Raw genomic sequence first — 18,378 nt, 5'->3', positions numbered from 1 at the left:
CTTGACTGGTTTAATTGCAACAGTCTTCGTCTCCTTTGTGCTGGAGGGTACAATGTTTTATCCTGCAGTTGTGCACTTTAGATTTCTTGCAGTAGAGCCATGCAACACTGCATTTCTGTGCCGAGCAAGGTTGTTCTTTCTTTGTATTTAAGACTTTACATTTCCCTTGCACATTTACATGTTTCCATTGCCTCTGTAAGTGAAATTAACTCGTACTGATAGAGGGGCTTTTATTATTCATTCAGTTTAACATCTCACCCTGCAGTGCATATTGAGTGACGCGCCATCCTGCAGAGAGGAGAGAGCGGGAAGCTCAGAGCTCCCATCACATCTGAAGTTTTCTGAGAACACAGCAGTGCACTGGTCTGTTCCACAGAGAGAGGTGTTCAACATGACTTCAGAGATGCAAGTACATAAGTCTGAAATATAAAATCAAGAGGAGGGGAAAGAAAAATAAAAGGACGGCTAAGTCACCAAAGGAATAGTGGGGCAGACTGCTAAAAAAGGAAGGAAAGGAAGGAAGTGATGTGTGTAAAGTGATTATAGGAGAATGGCAAATTCTTATCTGAGACAACACCGGAGATGTCACTGGTGGCTGTTTCTGCTCCTCTGAGAAAGTCTGCCTGGAAACTACTTCACCAGCTTATTTCTGCTTTATTTGCTGTGACACCGCGATGATAGACGAGACAGAAATACGTGTGATCGGTGCCTTTACAAACTCACTAACTGGAGGATCCCTCCAGAATAATGGTCACACAATTCCATCGCATCACAGGCGACTCCGCTCTGCCGTCCTGATGTGCCACATGTTGTGCAGCAGCGAGAGCTGTGAAAAGTAATTAAATGGATGGAAAGGCTTTCTGCTGAGGATTAAAGAGTTAAAGAGGTGGCGTGAATGAAAACTGTGCATGAAAAAAGGCAACTTATACTAAATGTCAGTAAAGCTAAGGCAGAATATTAATACGTTAAAAAAAGCAAATGTCTGTTCACTAAATTAACTCAGGGGTGTTAGATACACGGCTGCATTCTTCTCTGAAAAGCTGTACTTCAATAAAACAGATTAGTTTTGTTTTTTATTAAAGTCAACATTCTGAGCAGCGCTGTCTTATAATATTTTCACGTTCCTGTCAAAAAAAATCATGTTGTGATAGAAATATTTTGGTATAAAATACACTGATGCGCTCAAGATCATTATTACATTTGTTTAGCTGAAGTTGGGTTTATTGGGAAATTACTTCAGCTTACTGCACATGTTTGTAACCAAGACTGCCATAAACATACAAATGGAAAAAAAAATACACATTTTTTCTGTTTTTTATTAATCACATATGGAACAATATTAAAATTAATTAACTTTTTAATTGTTACAGTTATCATGAATATGCAGTAACTGTGGGTCTACATATTTATTGTAAAGTTTTGCTGAAGTTGTTGTTGTTGTTATGGTAATGATTGGTATTGACATTGTCAATATCATTAATACCGTATGTTATATCCCCAAGTCTCTAAGTGCTCACTGTATTATTAAAACACAAGCAATGCATTCTCTCTGGGCCTAATTCATCAGAGAACAATCAGGTGTCTCAGATGCCTGGCTCTTTTGGCACAGACAGACACAGTGTTGGTGATTTTGAGGTCTAAAAAACGGGGGGAAACTCTCACTTACGGTTTTATAAGGATGGTAATTAGCTATCGAGAACAAAACAACTGATCGTAGCTGTAGATGTGTTCAGTTTGTTGACCACTTGAAAAATTGGGGGTTTGTACTGACCTGTTTCTGGATTTTTGACACTTATTACTAAGATATTTTTTTTTTGCCCTGAAAGCTGCTGCATGGTGTCACTGAGCATACCTCACTCGAATGAGGCACCATCTTAATATCCCACACCCAGTTCTTCATGTCTTTTCTGTGACATAAGGAGATGCACCACACAAACTGTAAAGGATCACATCATGCTGCCAGATGGGGATTACACTCGGCTGTGGACTCAGACAGATGCAGGCACTAAGGGCAAGTAGTCACTCCTGTTCCTCAAAGTCAGCCAGAGGGCTACATGTGTGGTTGGTTCCTTTTAGTGTTTTTTCTACCAAAGCCTTGACCTGACCCTCTAATGTTGAAATGTCCATCAATCGAACCTCAGCATACTCCAGCATGTTCACAGATGCAGAAACTATGACACCTGCATATAACATCTGGTAATTGTAGTTATCTAGACTCTCTAATTATTACTTTTATTACTCTTTTCTTTTGATGTTTATTGACTCTTTGCAAAGGCAGCTTCAGTGACAGCACGTGAATCCAAAACCAATTTCCCTAAGAAGACGATAAAGTATATCTTATTGTATCATATTCCTAGTATTTGTTGCTTTGCTGTCCAGGTTATACTACAAGTGTTATTGAATCAAAACTTACAATGTTTTGATATCATACTAATAGCACCAAATTATATAGTTGACATTGTGCACATTAGCCACACAAGCTAGCATTATCTTTTCGGACTAGCTACAGTGTTTTTGTGTCCTGCAGGTCTCAATTAGTGACTTTTAAGAAAATAATGTGGCAATTGCACGTAATGGTTAGAAATTTTACATAATATTCAAGCTATTTTGTGCACTAGCTTTCTGTCATTAACACACTCACACACACAAACCTACCAGTTAACTATTTTGTGTGGTCTGTACACCTTTGAGTGACGCAGACTAGACTGAATTTTTCCCATAAATAATGACAAAGAAGAATCAGAAGAGTCAGAGACTGTATATATCTGGAGCAGAGCTGCAATTTTCCCTTTTTTATGGGTCTGCCAGTTCACAGTCTAAACAACAATTAGCTGCAGCTAATTTAGAGAGTAAATATGATAGCAGCAGATGTCACAGACAGTTAAATCAGCAGTTGCTAGCATTAACTAAGACTTGCTACAGTTTGTTAAAACCATATGGTAAAAATTGCAGCTTACGTTTTGATTCAGTCATCTCAAACATACAAAACAGGTTTGCACATCCACCTCCTGATGAAAGGTCTGGGCTTTATTTCTGTGCTGCTCTATTCTGTACCCGTGACATTAGATTTGTCTGCCCATCCATGAAGAGGGATCCCTCATCTGTCCCACCTCCTGAGGATTCTTCCATTTAGGGGTTAGGCTTCTAATCCAAATCGGGGCCCTATTTTGTGCAGATTGCACAGCCCCTTGAGGCAATTTTGTGATTGCATTTGGGAGCACACCAGTTTATATAGTAATTGCCTCCCTCAGCTATCTGATTGCAGTCTCCTTCCCTACGTCTCTTGCTTGTCTTTTTTCTTACAGTCGCAACAATAGCACATGCTATGGGCTCTGAAACATTATTCTAGTTTTATTGCAACACAGATGCTGTTTTTGTAGTTCTTGCCATGATGGGTCTGATAGCACAGCAAAGTAATGGATGAGTTTTGGCAGCAGGGTCGAGATTCTACAGCACAGTGAGATGAGGCATGAGTGGTATTACAATGGCAGAACAGACAGACAACAGTTATTATCGTGTGTCTGCTGTTGTTTTAAGAATATTTAGGCAAAGTTGCCTTTTCAGGTAGTGTAGGTGTCAGAACTCTTTTTAGCAATGACGCTAAAAAGCGCTCACCAGATTAAAGTATCTGGTGAAGTTTTCTATACTTGTATGCTGCTAGTATTTTTTTTAACTCATCAGGGAACCATTAACTCAAGACAGAAAAATAACCAAATTCCACTTATTTCAACAGCGGCTTCTTCTACGGTCCTCTGGGGTGATTTATTTTTTTAAAAAGCACTGTGCTGTGGAGAAAGCACACAGAGAAAGCTTGCACAGCTTTCATGTCCAACAGCAGCCACGAGTCAGAGCGGAGCAGAAACATTAAGAGGCCATCACAGCAGAGGTGGAGCTCAGCACAGTTTCCTCTGTGAATCTCCTCTTCCGTCCACTCTTCCTCATTGTAAACAGTTGCTTTCTTTCATATTCACGTTCTTCCCCTGTCCGTATCTGTTTATCTGCCACAGTGCATCACCCTCTCCTTTTCCTCCTTGCCTTTGGAGCATGAGCCACAGCAGGGCATCTGGGGACTTGCTGTTCCATTCAGCTAAATCTCCCCACCCAGCTGAGCAGTTTTCCCAGCAGACACGGCTTTCTTCCTTAAATAGAAAGGATGTAAGGCTGAATTAAGAGAAGCTGCTGCAAGGGAAGAGGGGAAAGAGAGAATAAACACAAAGAAACCAGCAAAGGATGGGCGATAAGACTCAAAGTAGGTAGACCTACAGGAAAGTTTTCTTAAAAATGCATATGAGATGGGAAAAAGACAAAAATCTGTTTAGCTTGCACTGTTGAGCAAAACCGAAAGCCATGAGAGAGAGATGGTGGCAGGATGGAAGAAAAACAAGGGATTGATGTAGAACTGATCCAAAGAGGTTGGGAAGTTAATCCCAGCAGGATTAAATACAGAAGTACAATTCCATTAATGGCAAATCTCTGACGTAGCTCTCTTACATAACCAAGAAGAAAGTGTTGAATCACTGTCAGTGTTGTCAGCTCAAACACATGCAGTATTACTGCCTCTCAACAAGTGGCTGGTTAGATCATTGCAATGCAAACTGCCCAACTCAATCAATGTTTTCTGAAAGAGAGCTGCTGCGAAAGTTAGACTTTTTTTTCTAAGAGTGTCCTCCTAATCGTGTGTGGAGCACTTGTGCTTATCTCCCTTCGATCGACATTCAGAGGATCCAAGCCTCGCTCTAATTTGCAATCAGAGTGTTTGCATTCTGAGTGTTCAGGATGAGTAAGCTGATGATCGTCCAGGTCTTTCGGATTATATCAGTGGGTGACAGCAGGTGATGCTGTTTTAACCATGAATGACAAAAGAAGGATAATGATGAACCCCTGGTGGCTGTTTGGCTGTCATGAAACTTTCTATAAAGTGATAGATGTGCGTGATTTTTGGTAGCCGGTCCTATTGATCAAATCAATAGGACCTAATGCAGGTCCTATTGATCAAATCAGATTAAACAGTCTTTGGCTGCATGCAGTAAAATAGTCCGTGTGGGTGTTAAGAGCACCTGTGCATTTTTACAGCTCCAATCAGTGGAGCTAATATCATGAACACACTGTGGCTCTCTCCATCACTGTTGTGAAAATCTCAGCCCCAACCGGTTGGTTGCCCTTTTTGTCTGAAATTACTTCCTGTTGAATGGGAGCTTTTCCTCTCCACTGTTGCCAAGTGCTTCCGGTCAGGATTTTTTGGGTTTTCCCTATTGTCCGTATCCAATGTAAGAAAAGGGCTTATTGTTTTGTTTGTTTCTTTCGCTGATGGCTGCAAAGTAAGCTGAAGGCAGTAAAAATAAGAACTTCCTAAATTATTAATAACTTTAGTATAAGAACTGAACATCTCTGGATCAAAAGGAAAAAGCCTGTTACAATCCTTTGAATACCACACACTGCAGGACTTTATTTCTGACTGTCAGATGAGAGGAGACAGAAAAGATGAGCAGCTGAAATTAAAATAATTAATCAGCCTAATGACCAATGTGTCTGTCCACCAGTAATGTCAGTCATGGCTTCCCAGCCTTAGTATCTCTGGTAAAGTGATCAAAAAAGGTAGGGTTTTTTTTCTCCTCGTACTGTTACAGTACATCATACTTCTGCTAGACAGACTATTTCACTGGATTTCAGAGGTCAGAGGTCAAAAGCGAATAAATTTGAAATCCTTCCCTCTTACAAAGCAGGTGCGCATGTTGCTCTTTTAGCACTCAGACATGTCGCTGAACATGTGTACATGAGCCTGAACGTTAAAGTGGTTATGATGGTTATAAAACAGCAACACAATCAATGATTCACATCCTCTGTGGATATTTTTAGAAACTGCTGTGATGTGAGATAAATCCAAACGTGCTGCTTTTGGCTTTTTTCTCGTGAGTTGTGATGAGATGCCTCTTTAACACAGAACAACATTCACAGTTAATATATTCAACCAAACAGTGACACACTTCAACTTATACTGGCATAAATGTTTTAACTCTGTTCACATTTCCATGCTATAATGTAAAGGGGGGACGTGAAGCACATGTAAAACAACCCAGGATTTATTTTCCGTCATCCTTTTCTCACATGTAACACACAGCAGGAAAGACTTCTGATATCTGACCAAGGATTTTCCAAAGGTGTACTTTGGTGGCTGTGAGAATGAGGGCATGACATCTGGGATAGCTGAGGACGCCGTGAAAAAGAATGGCGTCGGTTGATGCCACTGCAAAGAAGCAGAGGTTTTCCTTAAACTGATCCCTCATTTCAGTCCCAGTCGAAAGCTCAGCAGCAGCTTTTTGAACAAACTTCAAGAGATGCAAAGATGAATTAAAAAAACCACACTGCAAACAATACAGGTAACCAGTACAGATATGCAAGTTTAAAAAAATCTGTTTAATCTGACATCATTAAGCTCGGGCATATTTACTCATTCATAAAGTTCCTGGTTTTTTTTTACTATTGACTGTTTACATGTGTGTTTTTTACAGTAGATCTGTAAAAAAATGTTTATTAAATTTATAATTAGTCTAGGCAAACTTTTTTTTGTCTGTAATTTTACAGACTTATTTCTGACGTTTTAAGCCCGAACAATCATGTTAACAGATTTCTTTCATTATGTAGAGTAACATATTGTTTAAACTGCACTTCTTTTTCTTATATTAAAATATCTCAAGGATTAAATGTGTAGTTAAACTTCTTTACACTGACAGAAAGGGACAGAAGGGTCGAGTAGAGTGACCGTATGAGGTTGACATCCCTGTACTAAAGAAAAACTGACCTTCAGATTACTTTAGTCTCTAAAAATCAAGAACAGATTCATCAATCCAACAGAGGCAAGTGATTAGAGGAAACAATTCACAAAGGCAGAAGCACAATCAATAAGCAACTGCTGACAGCCCTTTTTCCCTGACCCTTAAGATTAGATATATGGGGTCCTATAGTAGCCCCTGGAGGCTGCTGAGAGGCAGAGAGGCCAAAATAAGGAAAGTGAGAGGTACAGACCCCATGTGGGGGTTAAAAAAACCCCAGATGAAACCAGCATTTTACTCGCTGCATACAGAATGGCTCTGGGGTTGAGTGTCAAAGAGATTTTCTCGTCACATGTCTCTTCAGAGATCGATTAATCTGAGGCGAGTTATGCCATCTACATTACAATCAGGCTGGAAAACAGTCCGCTTGCCACAGACAGATGTCTGGGATCAAGCAACTCAAAGACTCAGGATGCAGGACAGTGACTGTCCGTTCGCCGCCGTCACTCATTCTACACAATAAACACATTTGTCACTTTAAATGCTATAAACAAACGCAGCCACACTTTGTGTTTGCAGTGTGTAAGTCAACATTCCCAGTGTGAATGTAAGCTTCTCACTTGTAAAGCGGCTCAGCCCCCGTGCCAACTTTTCCCATGCCTCCTTGAGAAAAGCTTGTATCAAAGTCAGTGTGTCTGGTTGCAGCAATTGCGCAAAGGGATCAAACAGCAATCAGTTTCCATGAGCTTATGTATCCCCGCGCCTCTAGCAAACTTGAAATAATACCCTCACAAAGCAATCACACAGTGACCTGCTTCCCCCCAGTCTGACTCGGTGCTTCAGGCAAACGTGAAAGAGGAAGCAATCATAGCAAACAGTCACACAGCTAGGTCTCCGCTGAGCTGGGCTCTCTTAATGCTGAACTAATACTTTAGGCCATTAGTGGAACTATTTAATTAAACTTTCCACCACCTATTTAATTGCTCCCAGCGTCAATATGCCTGCAATAAACTGACAACAGCACGTTGTTTAATCATGCCAGTCTGACAGTTATCTAATTACCATGCCAATATTTCTGGTCCCCAATCCAGAAATGGTCAGGAACAAGAATGTAATGTTATTATGTCATGTTCAGTGTTGTTTTTTTAAATCTGGAGTAAAGTGTTAATATCTTTGTGCTTTTCCTGCAATGACATCAGGAAGCACTAACATGGCTAAATGGCTGCGTTCAGCTATTTACTATATATACACTATGCTAAAGATCGTGGGCAAAAAGAATAACCAGAGCAGCCACTGTCTAAAGAATAAAAACTGTTTAGAGAGGTGGTCACGGGGAAGCAGAGCACCATGCAGCAAGGGTCAGCTGGAGTCATACCATGGAGGTAATGGTTATTTTGTACTGACATTATCAGATGTTTTCCTCACAAGCAGGCAAACACATGCTTTGCTGCATGCTGTGCAAATAGTTTTTTACCCATCATTGAGGAGTCGGGGGGCGGGGGGGTCTGGCTGCACAGAAGCCCATGAGCAAATAGATCCATTTCTAATTTGATTTATGAGTACAAAAAAAAATGTTTGTTGTCTCAGTTGCCATTTTCAAGCCTTATTTGATACAACAAGATAGTTGCTACCCACATAGCAAAATTGGTATGGCCTGGATCTGGCCCACACACAGTGTACATGGGTATGTACACATGGTCACACATACCACAAAGAAAGAATCCACACATGGGCCAGCACAGGACCACCAGTGTGTCTGCAACTGGCTTTGTGCGTCTGCAACTGGCTTTGTGCTGGCCCAATGTGTGGACTACCTCTGGCAAACCTGATCTGGACCACCAAAGGGCCGTCATTCTTTGTGGTGTGTGGGCCATGTGTAAGTGGTGTGGAGCCACGGGCCAGTTGCAGACACACTGCTGGCCCAGAACAGTTTCAGCTCTGGCCCCAGATGTCAGCCTAATCTGTACCTTAATCAAGTCATGTAATAACAACATGTGCCAGAACATGCAAAACAGTGCAAAAGTAACATGACGAAACTCGGTTCAGACAGTGAATGGACTGATTCTTTTATAGCACTTTTCTGTTCTCCCAGATTACTCAAAGTGCTCTATACAACATGCCACATTCTCCCAATCACACATTTTCTCTATACCAAGCGCGTCCTAACTACATTCACACTCTTGACATGCAGACTGGAGGAGCCAGGGATCGAACCACTACCCTTCTGATCAGCAGGTGACCTGCTCTACCTCCTGAGCTACAACCACCCGGTGGAAAAGATGAGTAAACCGTCACTAGGTTTTGGATAAAATGTACACGTATAAACCTGTCAAACCTGCATTTGAAACGTTGGCTACCATAGCAGTGTAATATTGCAACATGGCATTTGGGTCTTCTAACTAAAATAGGAACATAAATAGTGCCATCATCGCCAGACCTGGCCCACATCTGGTTGACATACACCCTGCCATGACACCGGTCAGTCAGAAGTGCCAGCTTTATGCCAGATCCAGGGAGGACCTGTTTTCTATGACCCAAACCACAATAGTGCCATCTATGCCAGGCCTGGCCCATATCTCGATGACATACGTCTTACCATGTCAGTGCCGGCTTGACACCAGATCCGGGCAGGACCTCCTTGCTATGTGGGTACAGCCACATACATTTTCTAAAATTGACTCTGTGTCAAGTGAGTTTCTTATTCCAAGTTAAACTGAAGCAGCACCTTGCTCTAATAGCAAACAGCATGCATTACTGAGTTTATTAATTGAATTCCTACTGTGACATTTCAGAATATTGCTTTTGTCACCATTTGCCATGTGTTTGATGTTTTTATTTATATATCTCCATTTGTTTTACCTTTTATTAGAGTTTATTTAAAACCTAATTGCATTTTTTAAATGTTTAAATTAAAGAATGTGAACTGCTCTTCACAAACCTCATTAAAAACAGACTAGTTTGAATATTTACTCACATTAGAAAAATCATTCTCAGAGACAATTTATAGATACCGTGTTGTAAACTGTATGTTGTCCAAAGATTAAAAATTAATCCAAGCAAACAATTTGCTGGGAATGAGTCATGATTCCTAAATTTGCATGTGCTTGTTTTTCTAAATCCATTGCTGTTACTGTTACTGTTTCCATTGCTGTGGTTGGAAACAAAGCATTGGTTTTATCCCCAGAGACCCTATAATGGATTTTCAATGCATCAATGGGACATAAAACAACTATGCGCTAAAATGTTTCCCAGAACTTCTCTGTTCCCGTCCATTTGTATTATCATGATGGCACGAGCACCACCTCAGTTGCAACAGGTCAGTGAGCCTAATGAGCTGAATCATGTAAACAATAAAATGCAATTATACAACAAGGCAGCTGCTTTCACACAAAAACACCATCATGCACACAAACCTGTTTGTTTGAGCTACAATCTGTTTTTAAGGGATTCCATTTATTCCACTATGAGCTGCGCTAATGAACATCCAGACAGCTACTACACTGACCAGCTACAAAAAGTTTTTTCTCTCTTTGTCACTTATCTCGTCATGAATGTTTCAACTTACTCCCTGTTTTGCTTGGTTAAATTAGATAAAGACTGATCAACCTATAAGCTAAATATAACGTTTTAGCCACAGGCTAGCTAAATTAGCTTTGCCTCAACCTGTTCAGTTCTTTAAAAGCTTTAAAGAGCTGGTTTAGTAGTTTCGTTTGGTAAAAGTAATTTAAATCCCTAAATGTGCCCATAGTAATAGCATTTTTTAAAATTAAAACTACTAAAAACACATTGTCTAAATAGGTATAATAGTTCATCAAGCTAATAGTGGCCACGTAATAGCAGTGTTGCCAACTTAGCGACTTTGTCGCTATATTTAGCGAGTTTTCAGACCCCTTTAACGATTTTTTTTCTAGAAAGCGACTAGCGACAAATCTGGCGACTTTTTCTGGTGTTACTGGAGACTTATTTATGATGACTTTTTTACGTGAAAACACGTATCGCTCTTACTCTCCACAAGTAGCAGGTGCTGCCATGGGCACCTCACCCCTGCCAAAGCGCTCACAGGTGGAGGATAGTCCTCCCCCAGCTGCTATCAGGGCAGGAGATGTTCATACGCGTCCAAACTGCAAATGAATCGCGCATGAGCACTGACTGTAACGCAGTCAGTTCTTCTTTTACTGTTATGCTGTTTTGTGGATCTCAAGGTTTAAAACTATTAATAAACACACACACACACAAAGTAACTCCACCAGAGTGCCAATTTCGGGTCACTTTTGTCGGTCCAAGCCCGGATAAAGGAGCAGGATTGGAATTGTGACATTAAAAAACAATAATTGCTAAAAGAAATTTAATTTGTAGTTCTAAATAAATTCTAAATGCGTTTAGGACGTTTTTTACTCACTTTATGTCTCTTCCACGATGTTATTTCTCTCTCCAACAATGTAGGTTACAATTACATTAGCATGACCAGTTATGCAAATTAGACGATGACATCATTTAGCGACTTCTAGCGACTTTTAGGACAGCCAATAGCGATTTTCCTTACTGAGGAGTTGGTAACAGTGCGTAATAGTGAAAACATGCTAGCAGAGTAGCTGGAAGCAGGGAAAAAGCAGGCCTTGCTTTGTTCAAAGGGTTCACAGCAAAACCTCCAAGCATGACCTTTAAAAGGGAATCATTATTCACCTTGTCAGCTCCAGTTTTTATACTAGGGCTCTACTACAGTTGCTTTATATGAATAACATTCCCAAATTATCCATATTTATCTTGAACAGCTCCTCAGCTAATCTCCTAGACAGCAAAACTTTATTCTGTGGGCTAAACAAAAAGGTTAAACAGCTTCTGTGCTCAAAAATAGATATGTGAGCCTGATGTGAGAGTCTTCGGGCAATTTCACATAGAAGGCACTGCACACTGAAACCCATGCTGAGGTGTGAAGTACAAATGCATGGCCAATAGAAATGAAAGAATGACAGGAAGTGGTTGCATATGTCGATCAGGCACAACATTATGGCTACTGCCCTGATATAAGGTAAGTAACACATACACACCCGGCCGTCCACATGATGTAAAAGAAAACATGATCGATCAGAGCAGGACGACTTCTTTCATTGCATCGTGGTCTAGTTCTGAAGCTCACGTTCCCGTTGTTTATTCTATTGGAACTGCTGACAGGGGTCAGCATGGGCAGCCTGACTGGCCTGCAGCTATCCAGCCGCATACACAACAAACTGTGATGCCCTGTGTATTCTGACTCATGTTTATCAGAACCACAATTCTTCAGCAATCTGAGCTCCAGTAGTTCATCTGTTGGATCGGACCACACGGGCCAACCAGCGCTGAGCCCTGGCCGTCTATGACCCTGTCGCTGGTTCACCACTGTTCCTTCCTACAGCCACTTTTGTTAGCTACTGACCACTGCAGACTGGAAACATTTTTCCCACAAGAACTGCAGTTTTGGGGATGCTCTAATCCAGTTTTCTAGCCATCACAGTTTTGCTGCTCAGATCTTACACTTGCCCATTTTTCCTGCTTTTAACTCCTCAACTTGGAGGACAAAATGTTCACCTACTCCCTAATATATCCCACCCACTAACAGGTGCCATGATGAAGAGATAATCGGTTTTTTTCACTCCAATAGTGGTCATGATTTATGACTGATCAGTGTATATGGAAGGGCCCCTTGGTATCCTGTCTCTGTGACATCCTACAGATCCAAGAGTAGAAAAAAACTGTCTGAAAGCGATTGTTTAGATGAGTCTGAAGCCCACCCTTCTGACTCGCAGGGATTACTTACAATACACTGACCTCATTATTTAGGTTGGATAAGTGTTCTCTTTAATATTCACTAGCCACATTTGTTACACTTTAATCTGTACAAAGCCTAACATGTAAAAATTAAAGTTGTAATTTAACCAGGGCTAATTTACAAGTGCATTTCTTGGCTAACAGCAGTGGGGAAGTGCTGCTGTAACTGTAATGAGTCTGTCAGGTTGAGTATCTAACACAGTTTATCAGTTCATAAATAGGAGTTAATACATTTTCAAACACGTCCTACAAAGGAAACATACTCCCTGATTTAAATGTGGCCTCTGTCCCTTCAAAGTTGTCTTTTTTGTGCAGTGATGGAACCCCTCAGTGGTCTCTTCAACATTTTGATCTCTGCCTGGAACTCCTGTTCTGAACAATTTAAGGTTTGCATTTGTGATTCTACTAGATCCCTCCCACTGTGCCAACACACCAAAGAAAAGGCACACAGTTCAGCTCATTTTCACCAATTTTCCCTCTCAGATGCTTCAGGATGTTAGAAGTGTTTGACCCTCGGGGGAACCAATTTATGATGCAAACATGTTAATGTCACAATAAAATTACAAGCACGCTCTGGGTCACACTCTGAGCCTGGTGTGTCTACTTCATGTTTGGAGACTGCAGGCTGCTCTGCAGGAAACTGCTGTTTGGTTTGAAATCCAAAGCTCATCGCTGGTGATGATTCTGGACATTCAAGCATAGCAGGAATGCTGTGAGCACTGTATGACTGCAAGAGCTGACAACCTTGAAGGGAATAACATCTCAATTCATGGGAGCACTCACTCAAGTATTTGATCATGTCTCATAAAACTGAAATGATTTTAGATTTTTTTTTCATCAAATAACACACTATGTCAGAAAGTTTTTTAAAAACACTTGACTTGTTTTTCTGTTGCCTGTTTAATCCACTAAACGGTTCATTTCCTCTGCCAACATTTTGTTTTTATTGCTTTCTCTTTGTATCGCCCTCTGATAACATCCATGTCCAAGTCCTCATCATTAACAGGCCGGATCACCAAACTGTCCGCTGTAAGCAGCCCACTTAATCCTCTGATGGGAGTACTGGCTATCTTCCACAATCATCTCTCCGGGTTAATGTCTGTCGCAGGCTGGTGTGTGTGTGTATGTGTGTGTGCGTGTGTGCATGTGTGTGTGCGTGTGTGCATGTGTGCGTGTGTGTGAGCCAGGATATTTGTCACACACAACCGACACTACTTAAATCTGAAGGCACTTTGTACTGTACACTCACACTCTGCCTGTGTCCTCCAGGGTAGAGGTGCCTCATTAGCCAAACAGGCATAAAACACTGCATGTCCAAATGGAGGTGTTTTATGCTGAATGCATACTAAACACGGTTACATAAGGAGCAACGATCAGTGTGACCCATAAAACATCCATTTTTTTAGGCATATAAATGTCATCTATACATCTGGTCAACGCATTCCACTGAAAGCCCGCATTCTCCTAAATCAGACTTAGTCATTTTAGGATAAAAGTACCTCATCAACAAATCCCAGCTCAGAAGAGTTTTACTTTCAAATGTACATAACACCACAGTACAGTACCTTACATTGTTTTTTGCAACTGTTTTTGAACACGTCTCTGTTTGTCTCGACCAAAAATATTGTGGTGTGCAGTTAAATTTGTGCTAAAATGCTGATTCCTGATGCTGTGTACTAAAATCCTGTACAGTGATGAGAATCCCAAACAAAACTATAAACTAACTGGTTTATTTTACACCTAAAGGCAGGAGGAGTTTTCTTTGAAAGAAGTAACCAATGCTTCCCATACCTAGACTTTATTGAGCCAGGTCACCTAAGAATAATAACACCCACCATAGAACATTTTTGTATATTTATGGCATTTTTGTCATTTAACGGGCAACAGTCCCCTTGCTTTTACTTTGAAAGGTCAGTCCCCACTAGCGAGCTAGCTGACAGGCTGACCTGAGTGCTTTTGTGGCAGTTATCATTCAGCTGTCTCTCCAAAGGGTCTGTCCTTTCATGGTCAGACAGATTCCAATCATAGTTCTTGTTCTGCTCTTGAACTCTAAGCAGTGGATTTATTATTATATAGTATTCAGAACATTATCATATATTAATTAATATTATAACATAATATAGACTAGAGATCTGCTGCAGTGAGCTGGCAGACTATCAGAATTAAAGCAAAAATTCAATCACGTAAGTCACATGACTGCTTCCACCCTGATTGTTGATCTGCCAGAGGTCTTTTCATGTTAAAAGGGAGTCCTTCCTCTCCATTATTGCCAGGTGCTCACACACAGGGGATTGTTTGATTGGTGTAATATTGTAGTCTTCACCTTTAAAGGTGCAGTGTGTTAAATCTCACCACTAGATGTCAGTAAATTGCAGATTGCATTTCCTGAATTCTGTCCTCTTACCCTTCCCAGTTCAGCTGTATAATCTTAGTTACAGAGGCCAACAGCTCTGGCCTTCACTCATCTGTAGTGAGGGTATACTGTCAGTCCCACGTTCACCTCAGCTGTCAGTAGTGGGTGTCCGTGTCTATTTACTCTGGAGGAGTCTGTAAAACTTTGTGAAGTGGATCTAACCTTGTTGGACTTGGACACTAAAAAAACATCATATGATGTGAGAATGTAATCAAATCGTTTATCAGAGAGAAAGTGTGATTTTTAGCACACTCAAGCCTAACATTAGCTGGCATAATTTTAGCTTTAGCCAGCTCACTGTCAGCTGTCCTGAGACGGACGGCTATTCTGCTGACAATGGAATAAATAAGATGTTTAGGGGCATTTTGGTGTGTTAGAGCCCTGATGTCGGTGCAGGAGATGATGTGTGAAGTGAGGAGGAAGAGCATGAGGTGGAAATGAGAGAGAAGAGAGGACAATGGTGGATGAGAAAGAGAGGATGAAAATATACATGTTATTTATGATCTTTAAATTAAAAATAACTTATAAGTTGTGCTACATATATGGCCACTTTCTAGTCACATACGTAAAATGCTATTAGGGGTCACGGTGATGTTCGTCTTGGCCACTAAATTTAAGATGGCAGGACAACATGATGGCTTCCACAAAACAGCACCTGCTCCTGTGTATTTTTAATTAATTTATTCTACATTTATGAGAACATATCTATTTGTATATCTATGAGCACAATATGTTTTCTATTAAATAACCTTTAAATATAAAGCACCTAAGGCTGGCTGTTGTTGTGAAGAAGTGATTTATAAGTAAAATTTAATTAAACTTAATCTCGGTTATCCTACTTTGATTAACCATAAAAGTGTCTTGAATTTTGTTATTTCTTAACCCACTGTCGCATATCTCCATCACAATATGAATGTGAGTAGAACAAAGGATACGCATGGATTATCCACAAGTCTGTGCAATCACACAGCTGATTAACGATGCGCCAGGTTACCACTGACTGTTCTCAGATGATGCTCTCACAAATGACAGCTTCTGCTCCCAAAATCCAACCATCACAAGCAACAAATAAGCAGTAATTTACGACTAGGGGCCATGCTGCTTTCACTAAATAACCATGGAATGACTAGAAAATATTGGTATAAGAGAAAAATAGTAGAAAATTTACATAAAAAGCAGAGACAGCAAGGAAAACAGGCTGAACAGATGCAAAAGGTTGTCGCTCGCCCTGTCAAAAATCAGCTTCCGTTTTCATCATGTGGAGACTCGCTGGCAGGACTGTCTCCTCTTGTGGGCTCTGACCCGCAGCTTGAACTTTAGAATAAAATTATATGGAAAGTGGGTGACTCGATTGTTTATGCAGCACGAGTGGAAGGAAAGACTTGTAAATAAACGAATGAGAAAAGTAAAGAACTTTTCCTCCTGCAGACAAAACTGAATTACAATTATGAGGCAAAATCAATTTGCAGTTTTTATGTTTTTTAGAAGGAAACGGTCAGGCATTCAAATTCATCCATTTATATCTAACTAGCTCCTATGCCAGCTGATTTAATTCATGAATAATTTCATCCTCAGAAAGTCCATTTGTCCTTGTCCCTCACTCTTTCTGTACAGCTGTACAACCTGCAGCCTCCCTGTGAGTCCTGATTGGAGGTGGCATTTTACTGGCACAATGAGAGCTGCCACTGCACTACGTGTCTCTGCTGGATCCAGCAAGACAGGCCCAGACGCTGCATGTCAGCTGTAATCCTCATTATGCTAATGAGCTTAGGAACTATCATCACAGGTCAGATGGGAAAAGTAGCCCTAGCAGAGAGAGCGAGAGAGGAGATAATGGGAGTGGTGGAAGGTGCTGAACAAGTTGGAGTGTGTCAGAGAAACAACCTCTTTAACAGAGCAGACGGCAGCGGGAGGAGGGACAGCTTTAAACTCCTGGGATGCTACTCGGGAAAGGAAGCGAGAATGGAAGATGCGGACGCAAAGGGACGTCTGCTTGTACCTGGAAGCATATAACCAGCTGTCTAGACACAAAGAATAAAGTTGAAATAAAAACGACCAAACTCGGGAGCCCTCCTGTAACCGACGGACACATCCAGATGTTGGTCAGCGCAGCAGATGGGACCCGCTGGTCTAGAGCAGACGCATCTGGATGGCTTTCCACTGCAACCTCTAGCCCAAATCCCTGAATATGTCCTAAAAATATCACGCAGCACATTAAAAATCTTTGCACTCCATCTGACAAGTACGACACAACCACTTTCCACAATTCCCTGATATCATCTGCCGCCCAAACTTGCAAAAAAGCAGCTCGTGACGGCCACTTAACAACTGACCAGACATAAGAGTGCATGGATTCTTTTTGGACATGGCGTCCAAACAGATTTCTGATTGTCGCCTAAGCTTGATCCTCGCCCACCATCTTATCGCTCTAACAGCATCATCAGAATGTGGAGTGTTTGAGAGCGCCCGAGCCCACTCGCGTGCCCACTGATGGCTCCGCAACGCCCAGCGACGAGGTCTCGTACCAGCGGAGCCCATGTGCGCAGAGGTGAAGCGCTGCACTGCGCCAGCCTCCTACATCTGCACTTCCTTCGCGGTGCCAAAGGCAACAAAGTCCATACGTCCACCCGTGTGGCATTTGATCACATGGACTAAACGTCTAAAAGGGTGGAAAGTTTTGTTGGCAACAGTCCTTACCTCCTCCTTGTGTGAGTCACCGGTGCGTCGGAGCTCACCGGTGCAGCTCCGCGTAAACGTTTGGACACCCGCAGAGGACAGCGGCGGAAGCACCTGTTCAGTGAGAGAATCCAGCAAGACCAGCAGTTACCTCCGTCCTCCTCACACACACTGATTCAACATTTCTCCTGACTCCTGCCTGCTCCGCCTGTCCCTCGCCTCCGGTCTCCTCCCCTCACTCACTCACTCACCAGCGCGCATTTACGCAGTCTCAAAAAGACCTCGTCCCCCCACCCCCACCCCCCGTTGGCAGCTGTGCCTCTTCATCATCCTGAAGTGAAAACACCCAACTCATCGCCACTTTATTTTATTTATTTATTTAGAAAAGCGCTATACAAATGCAGGCCATTTATTTTTAAACTCGGTGCCTGCGTCGCTGTTTCTTGCCTGAGCCGCCGCGCAGAGCCAGCACCAGGTAACTCCAGACTCACCTGAAAGAAGGGATGGCGCGTCTGTCGGTGAAGCTGCTCCACAAGCTGCTCTGCTGCCCCCGCGTGGACTGAGGGAACTCTCGACATCCGCTTAAAATACGCAAAATACGTCAGAGTGGAAACGAGACTTTTATTTAAAAAAAAAAATAAAAACTACACTTGTTACAAATGGGTCAGACCACACCCATCATCAAACTGTAATTTTTAACCTTTATATGATTTG

At 41.6% G+C, this 18,378-nt stretch overlaps 1 protein-coding gene across 2 annotated transcripts in view; it reads right to left on the bottom strand.

Annotated features, from left to right (window-relative positions):
- The window catches only part of klhdc8b (kelch domain containing 8B), a 221,433-nt gene extending 203,262 nt beyond the window's left edge, over positions 1-18,171 (bottom strand). Inside the window, exons 1-2 of one of the 2 annotated variants that reach the window (XM_005744674.1) lie at positions 18,156-18,171; positions 17,686-17,778 (exon numbers count right to left, since the gene is read on the bottom strand). The gene's annotated coding sequence lies outside the window, so the exon portion shown is untranslated. Of the gene's footprint in view, positions 1-17,685; positions 17,840-18,155 lie in introns of those variants that run through there. The other variant, XM_013913722.1, reaches the window with a different exon arrangement.
- Between the last annotated feature and the right edge of the window lie 207 nt (positions 18,172-18,378).

This window comes from Pundamilia nyererei, unplaced genomic scaffold (genome assembly GCF_000239375.1).
Source record: "Pundamilia nyererei isolate P.nyererei 1_Seehausen unplaced genomic scaffold, PunNye1.0 scaffold00147, whole genome shotgun sequence".
NCBI classification, from domain to species: Eukaryota; Metazoa; Chordata; class Actinopteri; order Cichliformes; family Cichlidae; genus Pundamilia; species Pundamilia nyererei.
Note: the sequence above shows the minus strand (reverse complement) of the source record. Positions and strands in the feature narration are given on the sequence as shown.